A 25,155-nucleotide genomic window follows, 5' to 3' on the forward strand; every position below is an offset into this window, starting at 1 on the left:
GATGGGAGCTTCGTGTGCTTTCATGTTTACACTCAACATGCGCACTGTTTGATTCAGGACCCAACAATGGCAGAAATGATTATGAGACTTGCTGAAGATATTTTCACAGGCATAAGGAATAATGGAGATGTGCACAGTTCTTCCAGCCGCTGTGCAAAGAGTGAATCAAAATCAGCACTCTTCTTTACAAGTCCCTTTATGCCTATGAGGTTTCTGTCAACTATGGTTGTGCTTACAATAGAGACACCAGGTAAGCTCTGGGTTTTACTGAATCTTTTCATTATGATTCTATGATTCTGTGATTTTTTTGATCCCTTTTAGTTTTTCCTTTTAGTTTCTCTCATCTGTATTTTTTTTTCCAGGCGTATACCTGGACAAAGTCCAACAGTTCCATGATACCATAATGTCCATGATGCTTTCCTAGTGAAGGGAGTTTCACTTGCACGATACTTCCTTATACAGCCAAATGCACTGAAACAAATACGAACCTTGCTATTATTCATTTCATGTTGTAATTTCTGTGGCCATTGTAATGCAATTTATTTTAATCAGAGAGATGGCCAAAGTGATAAAGGAGAACACAGATGATGGTAATTGTTTCAAGCAGGTGCTACAGCAGTAGCCAAGATCTTTAGTGCGTATAATGGTACAGCACTTCCTCTTCTGTCAAGTGAAAAAAGTAGCACATTTCAACTGGTTCTAGAATATCACTGTCCTCTTTAAGCTGGTAGATTTTTCACCTTCCCTTGAAAGGCTGGTCAGCTGCAGTGCCAAGCATTTCTTTTCTGGTATAGTTAGCTATAATGTTCTACTTCTGCCATTATAGATCCATGGACAGATAGATCACATAGATGTGTGGTGTTCACGGGTACATCTGAGAAAACCAGGGGTGGAATAGCACATTGGGCTTCAACATATATCCTGCTTCCCTCGAGATGTCGGTCTCAGCAGATGGCACTGTAATTAAACTTTTGCCACTGGATAAACTTTTTTCCTTTGTACTTTACCAGGTGATCAGTGCTATTCCAAGATACTGAGAAAGATTTCACATCGGGAGATTAAGAAGATTTGATTGTTTCCCTTGACCTAATACCTTTGCATCGTTTAGTGCACTGCAGAACGAATGGACGGCTGCATGAAATACGTGCAGCAAAAGTTAAACTACAGCTTTGGATGGAAAGGAGTGGCAGTAGCTGCTGTCCTGAAAGTCATGGCTCTTATTCAGATGAATGACCCTTTACTCCCTCAACAGAGGCTTCCCAGATGTTGAAGCCTACATGGTCTGAAACTATCCAGTTTCCAACTTCTTTTCACTCTTCAGGAAGATACTGGAAAGGTTTTGTGTTTTCTTTGGTGTGCAAGTTGTAGCTGGCCTTTTTGTCCACTCCCAACTGTTTTTTAAGGAAGAAGATGAGGCAGAGGATGTCTTTAAGGTTAGAAACATTCATCATCATTTCAGCCATTTCACTTTTTTTTGGTGGCATATATTTGTTTAAGTAATTCTGAGGATAAATATTCACATATTGCTTATCAGAACTGTGACTGTAGAAATTGTATTGCTTGTTTTCTACTCTCTTTCAGTGAACTACCTGGAGCAGGCATTCTGCTGTGATACTGAGATTGGTTTTATAGCAGACCCCCACTTGTCTCAGATCAGGTCCGTGTCCGTACCAACAGAGGTACCTCAGAACTGGCTGCTGCTCACACATATTTCTAAAAAGCAAAAGCTTTCACAAACGATACAGAAACCTACCACAGCTCAAGGAGACACTGCAGAACCACCTCTATGAGAGACCTCTGTGGGCTCATCTGCTGAACCCATCAGGAAACATCTCAGCCAGCTGCAAATGGCATTCCCCAGGCCTGCTGTGCTGTGCCAAAGGCTGCACAGTCTTTACCAATTCTGATTTCAGATTTACCTTAAACTTGGATTCTGCTTTTTGGGACATGTCTGGTTTTGTGTTCCTTCAGCTCAGAGGGGTTACCCTGACATCTGCAAGACCCATTGTTTTGGGATTTGCTGCCGTTCCCAGGGAGTCATGCAGCATCGCAGCAGCTAAGCTCCAGTCCCTTCCCCAGTCTCAGTGGGATCAGTCCCTGTGCTGACAGAACTAACTCCACTGTGGTGCAGAAAGTGCCACTCCTTTATTCCTCGCAACATGCACCAGGTGACATGACAAGCAAGCGCACCCTCTCAGAGTTCAGGATCTATATTTGAATAGTTCTGACATGCATATGCAGTTCGTTGGTATACAAATCCATTCTTTTTCAAGGACTCAGATATGTGCTAATGTGCCTTTGGATGCCCAGTGCTACCTAGGATGGTCGACTGCCCACCTATTATTTCCCATTTCCCACTATCAGCTTTACTATGGGACTTCTGACCCACTGCCATCCACTTTCCCCATTTGGAAGATTCCCATTGATTTTTAGGACACAGTGATCCACTTTTCAACAACAGTGCATGTGGAGCCCGAGGGAAATGTCCTTGCACCGCTTGAGGCAAAAGATATATTATTCTATTATGTCCCCAGCACAAAATTATTGAGGAAAACAAGATATTCGCCCACTCAAGCTGAAATGTAAAGGTTTCAGAACTATCACTCGTGGATACCTTTTGCTAAACTAGTATACAGGTTCTTAAACTAATGTACTAATCCTATTGGTAAACAAACCAACTTATATCAGCAGAGAGTGGAACAATTCAGATGTTTGCTCTGTGATCTCTTTTGTCTAAAGCTTCTTCTATGGAGGTTGTGGCATTATGAGCAGTAATACATTACCCTCTGGTTAGATCTAACATGCCACGTGCACTCTGCTAAGTCTTGAGTAACAGCACATCAAGCAGTAACTGCTGTTGCAATGCCACTTTCAGTACTTGCGGCTCTTGTGAGTTTAACTCTTCAAAAGCATGTCTCGTCTAATTTGACAACATGTGGATTTGCTAGGTAGTGTTTTCAAAGACCTTTTGATGTTTTGCCCAGACCATATCTAGAGCAAATATGTTCTCTCCTATCATAGAGATTCTCTGTCCAGCGGTCATCTCTGAACTGAACTAACACTCAATTTGGGCAGTTTTTACAGATTACTGTACCACACTGCAACTCTGCACGTTGCTCTAAGGTTAAATACGAATAGAATTTTCCACTTGACCATCTCCAAAGCAGTCCAAATGGCTCAGAATAAAAACTGATTTGGCCAGTTCACATATTGATACAGTCTACAGAATTTTCAGAGAGCAGTGTGTATAGGATAGCCCACAATATAAACTACAAGAGGGGCAACCCCAGCACGTACACACCTCTTATCAAAGCTTAGACGCTTTCCATCAACCATGTGTCGAATGGAACTCATGGACTGGTGTAACAATTAATGACTCCATGACGCTACATCACGTTGCAAAGGGCTTGATGATGGGTTTCTTCTGTGACCACGTTTAATGGATAGTAGATAGATCCCTAGGTTCATTTCCCAGTCTGTTAGGCAGTTCGATATACCATGGAGGAGTCACACGCAAATCATCATCAGGTTGATAAAGGGAGTGAACGAAGGGGTCAAAAGGAATGGTACCACAGTGCAGGGAGTGCTGGTGAGCCAGGATGACCTGCAAAACCTGTTTGTGTTGACCCAAGTGTGAAGTTTAACAAATCTGAGAACTGACATCACCACCTACAACCAACAAACAAAATACTATTAAGAAGCACACTCTGGGAAGCAATCAACGACAAAGCCAGCTGCCAAGGGTTAATGCTTGGCATGTGAATTCCGATGAAATAAGATGGGAGTCTGGGTTGGTTGGTTTTTTTGTTTGGTTGTTTGGTTGTTTTTTTCCTTTGTGTGTGATTTCATAAGTTTGTTTTTTAAATAATCCTCACTTTCTTTAAAAAATAATTTAAGAATTACCTCAAGCTTCAACTTTGTCAGGCATGGCACTATTGAACTTCCGACTCCAGATAAGCTTATTTTAGCATTTTTATTTCACAACTCCAAGAACAGCACAATTCTAGTCTAAGAATTATTCCTTTTGCACTACTGTTGGGAAAAGAAAAAAAAAAAAAAAAAAAAAAAAAAAAAAAAAAAAAAAAAAAAAGAAGAAAGAAAATGCTTTATCAGTAGAAATTCCTCAATTAAATTCCAAAAGGGAATTTCACAGTCACTAAACATTTGCTCAGATCCTCTTGATATATCTCATAAAGAAGGATCATTGGGACTCAGCTCCATTCTAGGTATTTCCATTAGTCTACTTGTGGCCCTGTTTTGCTTGCTCGTGACTCACGCTCTGAAGAATTTGCTTTTTCAAAGTGCCATACTTGGGCTTCAGAGATGCTCTGCTCAGGAAAACACATTTCCATTTCAAGAACAAACACTCTCATCTTTTTAAGTTTAATAAAAGCTTTAAAACCCAATGAGATGAGAAAAGCAATGCAAACTGTAGCAACACAGTAACACCAGGGTGCAGATTATCTTCAAACATCAAGATTTCATGGGCTCATTTCTTGTTGACAGTAAAATGCTCGTACATTTCTTAAAATCTAACCAACCAGCTTTCCCTCGATCCTGCAAAAATGCATGCACAGATTGATCTACAGCCTCATTTCATCTAATGGATATTCTAAGAAAAACCAGGCCTTTATTTTTATCCAGCTGCATGTCAGGGGGATCAGAACACCTGCCTATGGTAAAATACCATACAACATGCAGCGATAATGCCCAGCCTGTCTGCCACAGAGACTCTTGCAACCTTCTTCCCTGGTGGTCGATTTGCAAATACTCTGGACTGTTTGTTGCTGTAAAGAAACTGCAACAAAACCAGTGCATCCTGAAACCATCAGATCTATTGGGAACCTGCTGAGCTGGGACTTCACCAGGAAAGGTGGTGGCCAGGAAACACCAGCATCTGAGCAGCTATTTCATTTGGCCTGTGCTCCCTGCATCTTGCCCAGAGGGCTCTCCAGCACGGAGCAGCAGGGAGTAGAAAGGAAGTTGAGTTGGTCACATTTCTTGAAATGATACCGTAGAATAAATACGTATCAAACTTCTAAATCTTGTTTTACTGACAAACTTTATTATCACTAGGCTGTCACGTGAAGAAAAACACCTTAGATTAGCTTTCAAGTACTCACTGGCATTAAAGTTGTTCCTCTTCATGTAAATCCTTTGAAGGTCCTGAGGCAAACACTGGAGCAAAAACATATAAATAAGAGAACCAAGGCAGCTCATGGAGTGGCACTGCAGACTGCTGCTCAGGCCAGCTCCCGTACACCCTTCCCATGCAGCGCAGTGAGGCTTCTCACAAGGAGATCAGCCTTCCAAAATGCACAGGAAATCAACAGAACAGAAAGGTCAGCCACAAAATTCAGCAGTTGCTGGAAGCAGAGTTGTCTTATTTTTCACAATTGCTTGAAATGACATACATTGCTCTTCACACATGTCCAGTGATGGTGACTTACGAGGAATACAGGAGCATCAGCAATCACGCCCAGCCCATGGTGTTGAGTGGAACAGCCAAGGGCAAAGCAGAGGCTGGGGCAGTGTGACAGCTCATCCTTGAGGGGACTGAGGACTTCCCTCACAATTTTCCACAAGTTAACTGCACAAAAAGGAGCAAACAAGTGAAGGAAGCCAAGCAGTATTTTATTGACTCCCACAAGACAGATATGGATTGCATACAACCCTGGAAAACTTCTTACTTTTTAAAATCCTGGAATTATAAACGAGAGAACTCATTCCTCATAAATAACCTGGCACCATTCCTTCATCAAAAGATTGTGACATGGAACAGATTTCCTTTACAGTTTCATTAAAATTATTCATTTGAACAGCTTAAAAAACTATGTCTATAATAATACTTAAATATATTGCTCATATTTGTGACTTAGTAAAAAAAATAGTTTGAGCTAATACTTTCCTAGTGTTCAAAAAAATCCAAAGAGAGATCAACGTCTCATTGAGTAATTCAGAAAGATGGGTAAAAGTTATTTGTTTGAAATTATAAACAGACCTCATTTATCAACAGACTGAGTCCCTTAAAAATGTGTGTCTCACTTACTAATGCTAATGATCCCACAAAAATGCACACAGAGCAACCAGCTTTCCCTCAATCCTGCAAAATATACGCACAGATTTATTTACAGCCATAAAGGCATTTCTGCAACATTCACAAGATGGGACTGATCTCAATAGTAAATGCCCAAGCATTTGCAAATTCTGACCAAAAATCATTTGATTACTTTTAGCTTTAGAATAAGTCAGTCTGAACCTCAGTGAGATGACAATGGCAAAGGCCCAGACTGCATCCAGAAACTGTTGCCCTCCTGCTTCGTAGGGCTGGCAGAGGCCATGAGAGCACTCCCGGTTGTAATGCAGAAACAGACAGTACAGCTTAAGCTGCCAACAAAGCTGAATCAACACAGCCTGTCTACTACAGCGCACATTTGTTCCACTGGCACCTGGAAAACTTGGTACCCTCTGGAAGCATCAGTCTTTTCTGAAGGGATCCGTGGATTTGCTTGCCTTCCTGCAGTGCTTGCTATTATCCGTACTACCATCAAAAGCACACCAATTGCATTTCCACGCACCACTGCCAAGACACTAATCCAGAGGCTGAAACTAACACACTAGTGATTTATCAGGCCTGACCTTTTTTGAAGTTGAAAACGGGTTCCTACTTGGGAAATAACAAAGCAGCATGTCTCCTTGACGCTCATGATAGGCCAGAAGTGCTTTCTACAAAGTCTCCAGTGGTCCAAGTAGTCGGTAACCCCCCAAGAGATGCTTGGTCTGAGGTATGGTAACTTCAGTGACAGCTTCAGAAGGCAAAGGCTTTAGCCATAGGGCTGGCTGAAGAATTCCTCTGCTCCACTTCACTTCCCCCACAAATGTGCCAACACAACCCAAAGCTGCATCTCTGACCCCATGCAGGTCTCAAAACAACCCTTGACTTCAAAGTATGGACCAGCCCATGGATCTGATGTCCTGGGCAGCGCAGGCAAGAAGTGGGGATGTAGAGCTGAGGGACAGGGCCCCTCAGCTTAGACACACTTGGCTTGGGTTTTGTGTCAGAAACTTCTGTGTCAAGGAACATCTCCTTCACTGTTTGCAAAAGAATGATGATCACCAAGGGGCTTTCCAAAAAGCAAGCATGACACTTGAAAGGGTATGAGCCACAGGATGGGTTTGGACATAGACTTTGGGAGCAGATAACTGGTTTCAGACATTCTCTAATCCACACCTAAATATCATATACTAAAAAGAGTTTTTAATAGTGCCTTTAGTACACCAGCTAATCAAACAAATCTCAAAATATTTTCTTTCTATTTTACATTTTTACATAAAGCTGAATTGTTTACACCTTTATGAAGAAGACCTAACTAACTGTCAAAGCAAATTAAACCACATTTAAGAGCAACTTACCCAATTAGTTTCATGAAGACCATCACACATGTAAAGCCAAAAGGTAATGAAATTTTGAAAAGGACACAACAACTTGAATGAAAGCAGAAGAGAAGTTTTAACAACCTTTTTGTCCATACAATAGCTTTTCATTTCTTTAAGAAGAGAACAATTAATGTTCACTGAATGACTTTTTTTTGGCCATTCAAGCTTAGTGACCTCAAAATGAGCAAATTTTCCTAAGTTGTCATGTTGTAATTATTATTGTAACTCTAATGAGTTCAAAGGATATACAAATCACCTACATCTAAACAGAGTTCTGCACATTATAGACTAAACTGCTTAACTTACAAATAATCGTTTTGTTGTTTCCAGTTTACAATGGTTTAAAAAAAAAAAAGACTTCACAATGTGTGTAAATGGGAGGTAAATGTATTTTTAAAACCAGAATAGAAAGCTGCATGTTAAAAATGGGATCATAGACTAATAAATACATACATCAAAGACATGAATTTCTCAGCAGCTGGTTTTAAAGAGCAAGGAAGTGGGGAAAACTACTTGTCCAGACTTCATCCTGGCCCAGTGGTCTAGCTACATGCTAGCAACATCTAGCATGTATGATGATGTAGATGATGCTAGCAACATCTGCAATTCAAAAACAACTTAAAAGAGGAGAAGAATCATCTTTGTTGCCTATTTTCCTCTTACAAAATTAAGCTACTTCTTACAAGTGTGGTGTAAAATCTGAATAAATATTTATTTCTTCATGCACTTGATGACATCAAATTAAAAAAGCAATTATTTTAACCCAGAAAAAATGAGTCATTGTATACTGTAAGGACAGACGGCCTTACTGCAGATTTTCTACAGTAAAAGTATTTCTAGAAATACACCAGAAATTACTTTCTCATAACAAAATACACAATTATGTGCCAGATTATCATTGAGTTTCAATACTTAGGCAAAACCAAAACAGTTACTACCAAGTTTTGAAAAAGAAAAAACAGTAAAAAGATGTTTTAACAGGTATGGAGATGCCAGAAAGCAATGCTGGACACCAGGATTTCCAAAGCGACTCCCCTTCCAAACTGACGTGCAGACTGTGAATTAGACTGTGAGTGAAAACTGATCCTGTTCTATGGGTTTCTCCACCCATGTTCCAAGTCCTGCCTTCAGGAATGCTTTAAATAAACACTCTTTGGCAGTTTGATACTCAGTGGCTCCTTGCTTGGTTTCATGGTACAGGTTAGGCTTGAAGATCTTCAAGCGCAAGCTGGATGAAAGCTGTGCAGATGAAAGAGACAAGAAAAGAAGAGAGCAAATGATTTATTCAGACCAACATTTGCAAAGCAACTGAATTATTAAAATAGCAATTAGAAAAGGTAATGAACTACTCAACCAAATGTACAGGCAAAGGCAACAAGCCAAAAGCACAATATAAATTCCAGCCATTCTAGCTCTGTATTCAGTTTCACTACAACTATCCACACCTCCCCTCTTGCAAGCCATGCCCTCCTGTAGAACCAAACCACATACAGAGACAAGCAATCTTTGGACTTCACTTTTCAGCAGTGCTGTGGTAGCTCCACTACACTTAGCATGCCTTTAGCTTCTTCTGGATTACCTCTGTCCTTTGGCAGAGAAAATCTAGACACTGAAAAGCAGCTCGTGTATACTATTTGTCTCTTTTCTTTCTAAGGACAGAGTGAAATTTCTATAGGCTGGGTTTCAGCGCAACTGGGATTATATTTCCAAAGAAATTAAAATGAGAAGGCAAAAAGAAAGGAGGTAAGAGCTTTTGCTTACTGAACTATAACCAAGGATTATCAGACCCTCGCATGCATTTTGTACCAGGCGTTATACAACTGAATAACCTAAATGAATGTGTTATTTTCCATTACGGTGCGGACTGGTAGCTAATGTCAGGCTCAGCTTAAGACAGGTGCAAAAAACAGCTTCTGAATACAGAAAGATACACATGGAAATGCCATAAAGAATAAACTGGAAGTGAAAAATGTTCCATGCTGGAATATATACCTTTGCATGAACATGCATCCAGTGGCTGTACAAAGCATGCTTACAGAGGCGAGATGCAAGCCCCATTTCATCTTTTCCAGTTGTAGCATTAATAACTTCAAGACCACTGTCTCCCACTGTCCAATTTACACTGAAATTTGGTTCTTTCCCTGGTTGGCGTGCTTCTGCATTGCTAATACCTGAAAGAAGAGAAAATTAATGACAACAATAAACGCTAACTGCTGATCATTCTTCTTACTAGGCTACTGAAATCACACCACAAGCAATTCTTCCTTATGGGGACATTCTCCTGCAGATTTTTCACCAAATCATGGAAATACTGCCATGTATATTTCATTCTCATTGTGATTAAAAATCCCCTCTCGCTCTGTCATTCCTAGCTCAGCAGGTAAGCATCGGGGGGAGAAACAAGAAACCAGCTTTCTCAGTGGAGGATTACGTAGAAGACTGTAGTAGAGCTCCATGTGGACAGTGATATTAGCACCTTGCCATGTTAGCCTGGCTTTGGCTGGGATAGAGTTAGTTTTCTTCAGAGCATCTGGCACTGTGATGTGTTTGGAACACAGGATGAAAATGACATTGATAATACACCAACGTTTTTAGTTGACGAGCATTGCTGCGCCAAATCAAGGACAGCCATACCACCAAAGGCGGCACTGGGGTGATACACCCCAAGTCGGTCACCACTGGGAAGAGGGAGGGAACCTAAGAGATGTGGACAGATGGAAACAGGTCTTTGCTCGGTGTCAGAGGCAAACCCTCTTCTTACCTGCCTCGCCTCTCCAGGTGCCCTTATACAATAAGCTTAAGGCTCTGAACTCCAAGGACAGGTAATGTCTCTCGATGATATCTGAAAAGTGGTACTTAGCAGCTTGCTGGGTTAAATGACAACACGCAAATCAGGAATATCTGGTCTGGTTTACAGGGCAAACCAATTCATGAGTTACTGACTGCAAATAACTATGAAGAAGAAATGCTGCTGGAGTACTGCACAGGGTAATTGTTGCCCTCAAAGCCCACTCACTAGCAACACTAGCAGAGTTCCGGACAGCGCAGATCCAGCAAAGCTTCCCTAGCTGTAACTGTCCCATCAATTCCCTTTCACTCTGCTGCTCTAAGAGTTCAAGTAGCTAAATGTATGGCTCCCTATGACTGCACTTTAAAACCAGTGCAGAATGATGAACCCTCATCATGTCTCAGCACAAACAATTAGAGTTCAGCTAACAGGTTGTAACTGCAATCTTATTTAAAGCAGTCAATCCTATTTGGAAGTGTTTTTTCACTTTCCCTCGTAAAAAAATGGAGTTAGATCAGAGCAGTAGTGTGAGATGACAGAATGTCTTGCAAACTAAGGCATGAAGGCATCCACATTTCAGTAGCTGTAGAGTATGTTTTATTAGAGTTACCATTATTTCTACATAAATACGACTGCCTTCAAAGGTAGTGCAGTGCTGCTTCCATAAATGTTTTACATGTTCAAATGCAAGCCTTAGTGCCTGAAAGACAAGCTGGGAACCAGTAACACTTCAGTTTTACTCCCTCCTTATAGCTGTGAGAAGAGGAATGACCTTCATAGGGGGGTCTGACTTCATTCTGGTTCTCATCAGCAGAGGATGTCTCACCTGAGAGCACTTCCTTCCTACCAACTGCACAGGGGCATGGTGCAACTAGCACACACATAGCCAGAGGTGCTTGGGCATCCAAGTTAGACAAAGTAAGCCCCAAGCTCAGCATCCTATGCAGAAAGTCAAAACCAGCAGACACTTGACTCTTTTCTCACAAATCCAGCTGTGCTTCAGCTGCCTCTCCACTTCACATGCTCATTACTGCTGAAGATGCCCAGAAACAGCAACTGAAGGACTCCAATGTCACAGCCCATTTTCTGCATGTCTCAGGAATGCTCTCAACACGTCCCCAGTGCTCTCAGGCAGCAGCCAGGGCCACCAGCACAGCGAGTGGTTTAAGTTTCACTTAAGTTTAAGCACTGTGAAATGGCTGTGCAGCACGGTGGCCTCACACACATTACAGGGGTGGTGAAACTTCATGTCTCAATTTCTCATGAGGAGGGGAGGAGAAAGGGACGGGAGACAGGGGTGTTTTTTTCTTTTTCTGATAAATAAGAATCCCATTTTTACTTTAATATAACTCTTTGAAAGTTTATTTTGTATCTAGTCTGAGTCTCTGCTAGGACTTACATCTAAAATAATCTAGTAAATTTGTATGAATTCAACATTAGCATTGCGGCAAGATGTGTTTCTTGATGGTATTTGAAATACAACCTAACAAAGTTAAGTCAGCCTAAAGCAGATAAGCACAGGACTCGTTTATTGGCCCTTAAAGCACTTAAAGGTCTTAAAGCACTTCTGGGTCCTGCACCCACTTATAGGATGCAAAGATGAGAGTATGTGAGAGCTGTGAGGTCCTAGATGCAAAATTACAAAGCAAAATTCAGATAACCAGTTCCTCACTTACTAAATGAACATTTTGAAATATTGAATTTTCTGATGCTGATGTGTTTTTATGCTTGGCTTATTTCGACCTTGTCACTGTCAGTCACCGACAGACAGTATGCCAAGGAAATAATAAACAGTCCCACCATTCCACATTTGCTTAAAATAGGAGTTGAAAAAATGGAATTGGAATGACAGTTTCCTTTATTTTTATTTTCCAGTTTCTTTCAGGTGAGATTGTCACAACTTCTGCTGTTCATTATGAATGGTTGCCAAAAAATCCATGCATTGAGTCACATGAAAACTGGAGTGGATCATGCACAACTGCTTCTGTGCCACTAAAGACCAAACACTGCAGAGCAAACAAACCCTACCACTCCACGAGTCACATAATAGAAGGTCTACACATAAAAGAACTATTAATTGAGAGCAGAAACAAAAAGAATCTAAACTCTGACTCTCCATATGCATGTAAATTCAGGCTTGTTTTATGAAGCTGATGTGAAACAGTCACTTGCTTAAGGCAGCACATACTGGAGAACTTATCAAACCTACTGAGGCAAGAGTAGGCATGGCTACCACATGAGAAATGAGTCCATCACATTTTTAATTTAACTTAAAAATATTTGTGCTATTACTTTTTCTTGTTTCACGTGCCACTGAACAGTATCAGTCAGTATCGCAAAAAAGGCCTTTTGCTCCTTTTCTTATTACTGTGAAAAAGCAATATTTCCATTTAAAAAACAAAATTCTGCCCTACATATTCCTTTAGTGAGTGATTCCCTCCCCAGACCAACACATCCAGAGTGTGAGCAATTCTTTCAGCAAACACTGGAGACAATTTACATTTCTCTACTGCCTTGCTCATGCAGTGGAGGCTGTATAGAAGCGATTTTCAAATAAAGATGGCATCGAATATAACATCCAAAGTGCAGTGTATTTCAGCAGCAGTTACACAACTGCATTTCTTAGGTCATTTTGATGTCATAACAAACAAAAATGACTCTGAATTTCAAGTACACTTAAATGACACCTTGGTAAGCAGCACTTATCTGCATGAACCGTGGAAAAATGCCAAAGGAGTCTCTGCAGGCAGATCACAGGCAGCATGAACAGGAAACTAAGGTTGCAAAAGCAAAGCATCTCACAGTCATTTAGGTAGATCATATCTTCTCTCTCAAGGGCTAGACATGAACGCAACACAATTAACTGAGACTAGTAATGGGGAGGAAAGATAGGATAGAAAGTAGAGTGTTTCATTCTCCTTTGAAAAGTGTTACAACTACAATATTTTAGAGAACATCACTCTGAACTTCTTGGATATTCTTATAACCAGGTCTAATAAGCAAAATCAAAGGTCACCACTTCTTTGGGCCAGCGTGTACATACTAGCAAAGCCTGACAGAGCTCGCAGCAAGTTTCATCCAAAGGAGGTAAGGGGCTAAAAATACCAAAGTGGAAGAGATGACAAGTGCCAGGAAACTCCAAAAATCACCAGAGTCTGCTGAAGGATTTTTTTTCTTTTTTTTTGTAAAAAGCAAACGAGCTAACTCAATAAAATTAAAAAGCAAACATAGTAGTCATTCAGAGAGCTGCTGAAGCATGAATATTTAAAATCTTCAGAAATTCCTTCCACGGTTGTCAACATCTTATTGAATACAAAATATGAACTGAGTTTTTGCATCTAGACTGTCTGCAAAAGAGCATAGGTACATTCACAGATTGGAGCTTCTCTTCAAGGCAGATGAAATTAACTAAAGATAAATAACTGGTAATACATATGAGGAATTTCCTGCACTCTCAGCTGGAAAACTGCTGCTCTGATACGTATGCTTCCAATTAACTTGATGGGGAAAGGATGTATAACTAGAAAATCTCCTATGAAGAAAGAAAGAACATTTGATGGAAAGATTATTTTTACCAGTAGAGTAGGTAACTTCATCTTAACGCAACTGTCCCTGCAGACACAAAAGTCATCTTGTAAGAGATTAAAAAACAGCTCTTAGAATGTTTTCTCAGCTAAATATTTCCATTTAAATATTTCGGGAGACAGTGGGGAAAGACAGAATGCCATAACTGAACAGCTATTTCTTTTTTAGTTGACTACATTATTAAAAACAAGTAATGATCCCACAATGGCGCAAATAAGGGAGAGAATGAAATTTGGGAGAGCTACTCCTGCTGTGCTTATTTCCATGTAAGAGTACACTGTGAAATAAGTGAGTCAAACAGTAGATGTGTAGCTACACCTAGGCCCCAGTTGAATCCAACATCACAGATCAGAAAACTAGCTTTCAAGACTAATCCAGCACAAGAAAATCCATCAGACTAATTCTTGTGAGTGTCTCCTCTCAAGCAAGGCTCCTGTGCATTTTGAGATATGCATTTTCATGAAACTCAATAGCTGAGAACACTTCTGAATTCTCTCTACTGCCCAGTGAGTTCTGGCTGAGCTGTTTAAACAGATGATGCTGTGTCATGACAGACAGTCATCTAACACTATTTCAGAACAAAAGATTTGTACAAAGCCAAGGTGCCCTGCTCCAAATTTGCTGTCTTGAAGAATTTCTTAAAATTCCCAGACATCAGATATCAGCAACACTCCACACATCAGCTATTAGGTCAATATAACAATAGAATGTTTGGAACTGTGCACGTTGTCTCTATTACTTACTTGCTACTATAAGGATATACATGTCACTTGAAATTATAGTATGTTTTGGTCCAGGGAATCCTTACGAAATAAATTAAATACATAACAAGCTCCCTATGTTCATTTTTAAAAAATGTCATGTTTAAAATGTTCATGTTTAAAATGTCAAACTTCAAACATGCTTTAAAATACTGGTCTTTTTTTTTTTTTTTTTAACTTTTTTTCCTAGAAAATAAACAGACGTGACAAAAGCCTGGCTCTACAGAACAACGCAATACACACAACGACAGGAAGTATAACAGATCTCAGTTTTAAAGCTTTCACAACATTAGTGTAATTAGCTTTTTTTTTAGATTTTAAGACACTTTAGAACTTCACTTTTAACTTACTTAAATTATTATTTTATTAAATTAGTTCAAATACTCTCAGCCCCACTAGAGTCTAGAATCTGTGTGGTGCTAAAGAATAATGCTTGAAGTTTCAACAGCAGCTGCTGGTTACTTGCCAGGGTTGGCTGTTTGGCTGTTCTGCTGTCTGTCAGCTAATACTTAAAAAGGTATAAAAATATTTCTCCAGGACATTCCAGCAGGCTCTAAATGCAGCATTTGTGCATTAACTATGAAGTGAAAATAAAAATATTGTGACAGCTAGGTCATGCAAACAAGTTGGGTGTCGTGCTAAAACTAATTCTGCAACCAACAGAGATGGATAACAAAATAAAATACAATCAGCGACATCTGAGATTGTCTCTTCATCCACTTTCAGTTGGGTATTGGCCTAAAGATTGTGAGCCAAATATTTTCATCTTGGAAGACTGATAAATGACGTAGCTATTCAATAAATACCTGCAATTGTAAGAGAAGTGAAAATGAGAGCTAATGCACTATCCATAGATGACAAGAGGTTTCATTAAGCCAGGGCCTTCAACTTGCCTCACCTGTTGCTAGGGTACACTCCAGATGGCAATTAGGTGAAAGTGCCTTCAGTTCATACCCTGGCTTTTTTGGCATCTTTTAACTCACCATGGGTTCTTGCTATGGTATCTCTGTCTGTGTATCCCTGCAAGGTTTACACTGTATCTTCTGCTTTGTAACCAGAAACCAATTTACTCACAAGACATATTTTCAACGTTTTGAAAAACTGCAAAATCACAATGGTACTGGAACAGACTTAGTTACCGGTACGGCTCTCTCCATTAGGTACTTGCCACTAAGTAAAGGTCTGTTGAGTGTATAAAGAGGTGGTAGATCTTCTATCTCTGCCATCCTCTGGTATACGGCTCTGGATAGATGATTCCCATGATATAAACTCTCCAAGACGATGCTAGAGAAGTAAATTGGTTCCACAGAGAGGCTAAGGAAGGCTCCTTGAATACCCAATACGTTTCACCTAAGAGGGAGGGAAAAACAAAACAAAACAAAACACTTTCTCTTTAATGGAACAAGTAACATCTGCCAGACATAACATCACAATGGATTTTCAGACTTGCACAGAATCACAGAATGGCTTGGGTTGAAAGGGACCCCAAGGGCCGTCTAGTTCCATTCCTCTGCCACAGGCACAACAGCCACAAATCTGGTGCTAGACCAGATTGCCAGGGCCCCATTCAACCTGGCCTTGAACACCTCCAGGGACGAAGCATCCACAGCCTCTCTGGGCTGTGTTCCAGCAGCTGTTCCAGCACCTCAGCTCTCTCTCTCCACAGAACTTCCCTCCGACATCTGATTTAAACCTTCCCTCCTTGAGCTTAGAACCATTCCCCCTTGTCCCATCACTGTCTACCCTTGTGAAAAGTTGACTCACCTCCTGTTTAAATACTGGAAGACAGCAATCAGGTCTGCCCACAGCCTTCTCTTCTCCAGGCTGAACAAGCCCAGCTCCCTCTGCCTGTCTTCATAGGGGAGGTGCTCCAGCTCTCTAACCATCTTCATGCCCTCCTCTGGACCCTCTTTAACAGCTCCAATTTCTTCTGTACTGAGGGCCCTAGACCTGGATGCAGTTCTCCACATGTGGCTTCACGAGGGCACAGCAGAGACAATCATCTCCCTGTCCCTGCTGGCCACCCCTCCTCTGATGAAGCCCAGGATACCATCAGCCCTCTGAGCTGCAAGAGCACGCTGCTGGCTCATGTTCAGTTTTTCATTCACCAGGACCCCCAGGTCCTTCCCCATAGGGCTTCCAACCCTTCCTCTCTTGAACAGAACATGGTCACGGTAACATGGCTACAATACCTGACAGAATTGCAGAGATCAGCTCAGACAAATCCTGAGTGAGGCAACCAAGGTCTACTGTCAGCATCCTCTTCAGGAGCAAATTCCATTACCGTGTTTCCCTGCTAACATGCCTGGTGATTCATTTTGCAGCTGCAGCCTAATGCAAGAGATGAATAGGATCATTCAATCAGAGGAAGCCAAACTGTAGCATCAACATTAACAAAAGAGTGGATCTGGTTGTCCTTAACAAAATGTACATCCTAAACTGTCTCACAAGGTGATCCTAAGAAAAGAGGACTCTGTTAACAGTGTACCTTGTACCTCGTCCTGGGAGGGCAGGGCTACACACCATCATCAGTTCAGCTGGTAACTGCATAATACAACTGTTTCGTTACTTGGAAAAATGGAACTGCACATTTTGGCTTGCAAAATGTTGAAAAAAGAGTAGAACAAAAATTGTACCCCAGTGAAACAATTTATTTGCATATCTTTACTGAGGATGAAATTGGAAGAAGTGTGCGTTAGCTTATTCACCTGTCATTAAAAAAGTTTGCCCTGATGTATGAATAAAAATACTGTACTAAAAAAAATAAGGTACATGCATTACATTGAATAAAGACCTATTTTTTGTGATGGTGAAAATGCAAAAAACAGGCAAACATAAGATTAAATTCATCAAGAGAAAACTATTGCTTCCTAGAGACCCTTCTGTGGATCTTGCCATGACTAGAATTTCCTAAGCACTGAGGTACCACAGAGGTACCAACTCCAGTAGTGTCCTGACATTGGCAGTGTTATCTGCAAGAAGCATAGGGAAGCATATGGACTGCTAGCACAGGCAAATAATATGGAAGAAACATCTGGAAAAGATTCAAGAGTAAGCATTGCAAATTAGGCTCCTACAGTTGCATCTGAAGTTTTCGGACATACAGTTTAAGCCCCTTTTGGTTAGGCATATCAGGTTTTATTTTTCTTGAATGTACTTGAGTGATGGATAGACATTTTTTAAAGGCCAGAGTACATCTCTGGCTCCCTCAATCAAACTTTTGCCAGATCCTTTGCCTGGCTTCCATGTTCAGTATTTCTAGAGCACGTGTTCTGTTGCTTCCTCCCACCTCCCACACCCAGCCATCTTGGCTGGCACAGAAAATGACAGTTAAAGCTTGAATCTTTCAAAGTCTTAGGACTAAAACGAGAGGAGGAGTTTGGACACTCAGACAGCTCACGCAAGGCAAACTACACAAACCTGCACTACAGTAACTGCGGTAACTGAGGCCTGTGCCTCTGGTTTTGCTGGAATGAGCTTTATCACTTCTACCACTTCGCTGTGTGCCTACTGCACGCAGAGCAACTGGCTTGCTGCAAGTACAAGGCTTGCAGAAAACATTCCCATGTCCAAAGCCTTAAGCTCTTAAAATATACCGGCTGCGGTTGGATGACGGCTGAGTTCATAACATTCGCTTTAAATTTCAGCTGTTTCAGTGAAACAACATGCAGTTATCTAGAGAAATACATCATTCCTTTAGAAACTGGCAGTAACTCAAATAAACGCAAAACTTGAAACAAGTTCTATACATTGCAACAGTGGCAGAAAGGAAGGAACACACAGAGACTTTCTTGTTCCTATTTAGGCTGTGCCTCTTTGTGGCTAACAAGAATTTCTCACTCCCATTAGTACATACACTAAAACCTCCTCTACAGACAGACACGTCCTGAGAACAAGCCACACCAACACGATGCGTCCATTTTCAAAAAGCCACAGGCCTACTGAAACCTGACATGCTAAAACTGATCCGTGCCAGTTCACAAGCAGGATTTGTCAGAACATCTGTCAACAAAAGCTGTCAATTCAGTACTACATTTTACTGAGAACACAATTTCTTTTGAAGTGAACGAGCTAAATTCTGTATGGGTTCACTCTAAACCATGAGGTGCAGAGCACAGAGTGCAAGATTTATTACAAAAAATGCTAATAAATTCAGGTTTTCTACCTTTGCTACCAAGCAGTGAAACACTTAAAAATACATTTTTTCCTTCACATTAGTATATCAGTAGCATGAGAAAAAGGTTGAGTAACTGAAGCTGCATAAATCAAGTTTGCAAACTCAAATCTTCAGTGCTCATGCTCAATTTCTAACACAGAAAGGAACCTTTCCACTGCAGTGCCACACTGCAGCACCACACTGCAGCAGACTGCATGCAGATCCTGGCCATGGAACAGTGCTCAGGTATGGCAGTTTGATGGCTTGAGAAAGGGGTAATGGAAGAAAATTCTCCACCACTAATTCAGTGATTTAAATCTCTTCCGCAGCAGTCATAGGCAAAAGTACAAAACTTCCACATAAAATGACTTAATCCTGGGTCCAAATCTGACTGGGCAGACCAGAGTGAACCAGACCCAGGCAATACCTTTTGTCAACATCAAAATAGGAAAACAGCACCACATTTGCAATAAAAAAAAAAAAAAAGCAACAAAGCACAAGATTAAGCAGCAAATGGCTGCTGCTGCATTATGTCAGTGGAAATACTGACATGTCTACAGGCTCACAGATAAGAGTTTCATGGAAGAGGAGAGCCTCAGCAGGCAAAGAGACATCCCCCCATGTAAAACATTTTGCAGGAAAAGATTGCCTATCTGAGCATAAAAGATAAGCCCTTTGTGGCATATCCTGATGATATTCACTCCTATGATATTCTGAATGTTCTGATTTTAAGTTACCATAAGAAATCAAGAGATCTTCTTCCACCAGCTTTATAACATTTCAAGCTATATGGACATTCTAAATACCAGCTTTTATGCTGACACAAAGCACAAGCCACAAGACTTAGTTCCAGGCTGTCAACACTTATACAGAGCTGTCTCTGTGAGTTGACTGTCTCAACCTTGTTACAGTCAGTGGTGATTGATTCAGTATCCAAGTAAGGCCATTTTTATTTGCCTGAGCAGCTCTCCATCAATGAGATGGCTGGCAAGTGCAAGGGAAGCTAGGGCACCTTGTGCAGACAGGGACACCCACAGTTGAGCAGCATAAGATACCCCTGCACCGTTTCTCTGCAGTTCTAGAAATGATGCACAACACAAGGCAAGGAAAGCTGACGTGGTGCCAGTAAGCTCAAAGGATTGTTTACTTGTCCTAAACTGACTCTGCACTTCTGAGCAGCCTTTTGTGACACAGAAGTTCCTTCAGTCACCGAGCACTTTGTTGCTATACCAACAATTCCGAACCCACAGCACCTCAAAGCCCCTTCAAGAGCCCCCAGCTACTGTCCTGAGCCCTCCAGGTCCCCTTGCTGCCCCTTAAAAACCTCAGGATGCCAGCAGCACCTCGTGCCTTAGGATGCCCGTTGGATTTCACAATGATGCACTCATCTCCTGCATCGTGATCACCGGCAAAAATATCCAACGGCGCTGACCCGAGCCGGGGGCTCAGTAGTGACAAACCTGCTGCACTGCAGCGTGTGCCCAGTGCCTCCGGTCCCGCTGCTGGGCACCGCCGGGCACAGCCCGGCTCCGACCTCTCCGCGCCTCCCTGCACGGACCGATGGCCGCGCCCCGGATCCCCTCGAGCCTCCTCTTCTGCAGGCTGAGCCGCCCCAGCTCTCCCGAAATCCCACCCCAAGCATTTCCCGCGCGGTGCCGAAGAGGGGAGGGGATGCGGGGGAGGAACGGGGCCGACGGTCGCAGTGCTACGACACGGCCGTTTGCGCCGCCACGTCCTTACCCTGCGGTGGGCACGGGGACGGGGTGGCTTACCGGAGCTACAGAAACGACCGCGGGCAGAAGAGCCGAAAAACGAACGGGAAACGTTTAATCGACGAACGCACAGAGCGACAGAGAAACGACGGCGTTCCCAACCGGCTTCCGTCCGAACGGCGACTCCGGAGGACGGCTCGGTGCCGACGAGGGACGGACGGGCCCCCGCGCCGCCTTCCCCTGAGCGCCCGGCGTCCCCAAGGCACGGGGCAGCGGGGACGCGCGGCGGCGGAGCACCACTTTCCCCGCACGGAGCCCCACGGCTCCGCCGGCGCCATCGCCGGGGCCGCGAGGCTGCGGCCGCCATTGGCGGAGATCCCGCGCTCGGCCCCGCCTCCTCCGCGCCGTTATTGGTCGGCCCGCAGAACGGGGCGGGGCGGCGCCCGTGGGGTCCTTTAGTTCCGATGTCGCGCCGTCGTTGCGTCATCACCGCGTGCGTCCCCGTTGGCCCCGGCTCGGCTGCCCGCGGCGATGTCTGTCGCCGAGCGCCCGTTCCGCTTCCGGTGTCCGGGACGGCCAGGGCTACGGGAGGAGGAGGACGGGGACGTGAGGGACCGCGGCGAGGCGAGGCCGAGGCCGAGCTCGTGCCCGTGCCGCCCCGCTCGGTGCGGGCCTTCCTGGAGAGCGGCGAGCACGGGCCGCATCCGTGCCGCCAGGAAAGCGCCGAGCGGGGGTGCGCGGCGGTGTTCAGGGCGGGATGAAGCGCGTTTCTTTGTGCCTCCACCGCTGTTTCTGGAGCGACAAATGACTTCGGGTTCGGCTGCTGATGATTTGAGCAAAGCAAGAACCAAAGGCGCACGCCTGACTGCCAGGCTCCAACACGCCTCGATCCATGGGATCAGCGCCCCTCCTTCGGGGCTGCCCGGCTCAGCCAGGAGCTGCTCCTGGTCACCAGGCGGGTCACAGAACCACAGAACCGAAGGGGTTGGAAGGGACCTCCAGAGGTCATCGAGTCCAACCCCCTGCCAAAGCAGTTCCTACTCCAGGTCACACAAGTTGGTGTCCAGGCAGGTCTTGAACATCTCCAGAGAAGGAGACTTCACAACCCCTCTGGGTAGCCTGTTCCAGTGCTCCATCACCTCACCTAAAGAAGTTTTTGTGCCCATTTGTGCAGAACTTCCTATGCTGCAGTTCCTGGCCGTTTCCCCTTGTCCTGTCTCCACACGCTGCAGAAAAGAGTCTGGCTTCTCCTCTCTGCCCTCCACATCTTAGATATTATAGACCTGGATCAGGTCCCCTCTCAGTGATCTTTTCTCAAGGCTAAACAGACCCAGTGCACTCAGCCTTTCTTCATAGGAGAGATGCTCCAGGCCCCTCACCATCTTTGTGGCCCTCTGCTGGACTCTTTCCAAGAGATCCCTGTCTTTTTTGTACTGGGGAGCCCAGAACTGGACGCAGTACTCCAGATGAGGCCTTACCAGGGCAGAGCAGAGGGGGAGGATCACCTCTCTTGACCTGCTGGCCACGCTCTTTTTAATGCACCCCAGAATGCCATTGGCCTTTTTGGCCATAAGGGCACACTGCTGGCTCATGGCCGACCCGTCGTCTACCAGGACGCCCAGGTCCCTCTCCGCAGAGCTCCTCTCCAGCAGCTCATCCCCAGCCTGTACTGGTGCATGCAATTATTCCTCCCTAATAATCATGGTCAGCCGCCGCTTCTCACAGCCCGGCAGCTCCTTGCATTCCCTATCATGCGCAGCCTCTGGGAAAATCAAACAGTACAGTGGACTGTGAACAGCTACACCGAGAGCAATGGGTGCTGAGACATTCAAATGTTGGGACCCACGTGTAGGAAAAGCCGCCTGGGCAGTCAATACTAGGGGATCTGCTCACCGTGCTGGTCCTGCCCAATCAAACCTCCCGCACACTGCAGAAGTAAAATGATAAAGTGGCACCCAATGACATTCAATGACCGTTGCTGAACATTTCTGGAGACAAAACAGTGGATGTGAGCACAGTGGGGCCATGAGTGTTGCATTTCATCAGTGGTGACAGAGACAGTGGGTCATCCTTCAGTGCAGATTGTTACGAGCTGGTGAAAATGCAAAGCTGATATCAGTGGCTGTGTCAAGAAACAGCATTTGGTAGCTGAGAATTTGCTATATCAAACATTGTTATTGGTCTCTCTGTATCTGTTGTAGTTTCCACAGGAATAAGTAGGAGGCCTTACTTCACAGAATCACAGAATCACAGAATCACCCAGGTTGGAAGGGACCCCAAGGATCATGTAGTTCCAACCCCCCTGCCTAGCAGGGCCACCAAACATACACATTCAGATCAGGTTGCCCAGGACCCCGTCCAACCTGGCCTTAAACACGTCCAAGGACGGGGCATCCACAACCTCCCTGGGCAGCCCGTTCCAGGGCCTAACCACTCTCCTAGTAAAGAACTTCCCCCTAACATTCAACCTAAATCTTCCCTCCTTCAACTTAGAACCATTTCCCCTAGTCCTGCTGTTGTCAGCCCTTTTGAAGAGTTTACTCCCCTCCTGGGTGTAGGTTCCCTTCAGGTATTGATAGGCTGCAATGAGGTCACCCCGCAGCCTTCTCTTCTCCAGGCTGAACAGGCTGAACTTCCTCCAAACAGAAACCTTCCTAAACAGAAAAAGTCCTCTGAACATCTGTGAGTCTCTTCGTCACTTCCTTTTCCAACTTGTTTTCCTATGATTATTGTTCTAGAAAAGCTTCCTGCCAGTTGACATCCTGAACGCCATGACCTGTATCAGCAGGAAAGACAGGATAGGGTCATGCATCTCACTTGGCGCCTGCTGTGTTGCATGCTCTGGAAAACTTTCCAGTTTGTACACTGGACCTATCAATTCTGTTTTTTAGCATCTCAACGCCAGGAGATACAGAACCTTAGAATCAGAACCATGGGATCATAGAATGGCCAGGGTTGGAAGGGACCTCAAAGATCATCGAGTTCCAGTCCCCCCTGCTGTGGGTGGGGTTGCCAACTGCTAGATCAAGAGCTAGACCAGGCTGCCCAGGGCCCCATCTGACCTGGCCTCGAACACCTCTGGGGATGGGGCATCCACAGCCTCTCTGGGCAGCCTGTTCTAGCACCTCCTCACCCTTTCAGTGAAAAATTACTCTCTGATACCTAAACTAAATCTCCACTCTTTTTGTTTAAAACTGTTCCCCTTTGCTCTGTTGCTCTCTCCCCATGTTAAAAGCTGACTTCCCTCCTGCTTATAAGTTTCCTTTAATTACTGGAAGGCCACATCAGGTGATCCCAGAGTATTCTCCAGTCTGAACAAGCCCAGCTCTTTAGTCTGTCTTCAGAGGAGAGGTGCTCCAGCCTTTTTTGCCATCTTTGCAGCCCTCCTCTGCACTCGCTCCAACAGCTCCACGTTTTTTCGGTGCTGGGGGTCCCAGACCTGGACATAGTACTCCAGATGGGGCCTCACAAGGGCAGAGAAGAGAGGGACAGTCATTTCCCTCTCCCTGATGGACACCCCTCTTTTGATGCAACCCGGAAGGGGCTGCAAGCTCTCACTGCTGGCTCAGGTGAAGTTTTTCATCTGGCAGGATGCCTAAATCCTTCTCAGCAGGGCTGCTCTCAATGAATTCTTCTCCCAGTCTGTACATATATCTGGGATTGCCCCAACCCAGGTGCAACACCCTACACTTGACCTTACTGAATCTCATTAGGTTCACATGCTCCCTCCCAGATGAAGATTTTGAACAGTTTTGTGAAGAAATGAAAGAACCTTGAAAGCAACAAGAGTTCTTTCAGGTTGGAGTTAGGAAAAACTTCTCCAGAAGAGTGGTTGGGCACTGGGACAGACTGCCCAGGGAGGGACTGGAGTCAGTTCCCTGGAGGTGTTCAGGAAACGTTTAAGTGTGGTACTGAGAGACAAGTTATGAGGAACATGTTTCTTTAGAATTGTTTCAGAATGGCATTTCACTTGTGAACTAGGCAAGAGGGTGTAGAATGAACAAAGGCAAAACAGAGGCTACAGGGAGGGATGTTTGGGGGGGTGAGCCGAGGAATGCGGCCTTCTCTCGCACCAGGCACTCATGCTCACGTATTGGTTCAGACTGTGACTTAGGAATTGCACTACAAACTGCAAGTCACAGTAACTCAGCAACTGGGGTGGGTAATATGATAATAACTTCTTGGAACTGAAAGGTGAGACGGGCCCCAGAGGTGAAAGTAAAAAGGCAAGAAGGCTTCACAGTGACTGAGAATAAGGGGAGTGAAGGGGAATAGTTAGAGATAGTTTATAGAAGCAGGAATGTAAAGCTTGTTAGAAAATAAGGGATGGCAGACACTGTGTCTGGGATAGTGAGGGGAATGATGGCCATAAAGATAAGGGCTTGAGAACAGCCCGAGGACATTTGGCAGGGAGGTGATCAGATGTCCACAGGGCAAGAAGAAACAGGTTTTGGGGGGATGCCCCCCCGAAAGGCCAGGAGTTTACAGCAAAAAGGGTTAGAAGCCTTCGCGAGGAAAACAACAAATCTTCATCCTATGACCCACTATGCACGCGCAAGAGGGGAGGATCTGCATGCTAATGAACTCTTGGGGGTGTAATAAATATGTATCCGAATTCCGGGAAAACTATTGATTATGTATTAGTTTTGCCTATATCTGTAGCACGATTTTTCTAGATGGGGTGCAAGTTAGGCGGACCTATCCCCCTTGCAGCAG

At 43.8% G+C, this 25,155-nt stretch overlaps 2 long non-coding RNA genes across 4 annotated transcripts; one reads left to right on the forward strand and one right to left on the reverse strand.

Moving 5' to 3' along the window:
* Positions 1 to 310: 310 nt before the first annotated feature.
* On the forward strand, positions 311 to 4,102 carry LOC125702382 (uncharacterized). The gene is made up of 2 exons (XR_007380564.1): positions 311 to 1,433; positions 1,582 to 4,102. It is a non-coding gene; the product is annotated as an uncharacterized LOC125702382 (long non-coding RNA).
* A 3,678-nt stretch (positions 4,103 to 7,780) lies between these two features.
* LOC125702381 (uncharacterized) lies at positions 7,781 to 20,816 on the reverse strand. Of its 3 annotated transcripts, none has more exons than XR_007380561.1 (5): positions 20,500 to 20,816; positions 16,764 to 16,902; positions 15,711 to 15,921; positions 9,430 to 9,608; positions 7,781 to 8,676 (listed from the first exon to the last, which is right to left on the reverse strand). It is a non-coding gene; the product is annotated as an uncharacterized LOC125702381 (long non-coding RNA). The 3 variants fall into 3 exon arrangements; XR_007380562.1 differs by having other exon boundaries at positions 15,470 to 15,921; XR_007380563.1 differs by lacking the exon at positions 20,500 to 20,816 and adding an exon at positions 20,188 to 20,318.
* Positions 20,817 to 25,155: the final 4,339 nt, after the last annotated feature.

The sequence above is a fragment of the Lagopus muta genome, chromosome 18 (genome assembly GCF_023343835.1).
Source record: "Lagopus muta isolate bLagMut1 chromosome 18, bLagMut1 primary, whole genome shotgun sequence".
Lineage (NCBI taxonomy): Eukaryota > Metazoa > Chordata > Aves > Galliformes > Phasianidae > Lagopus > Lagopus muta.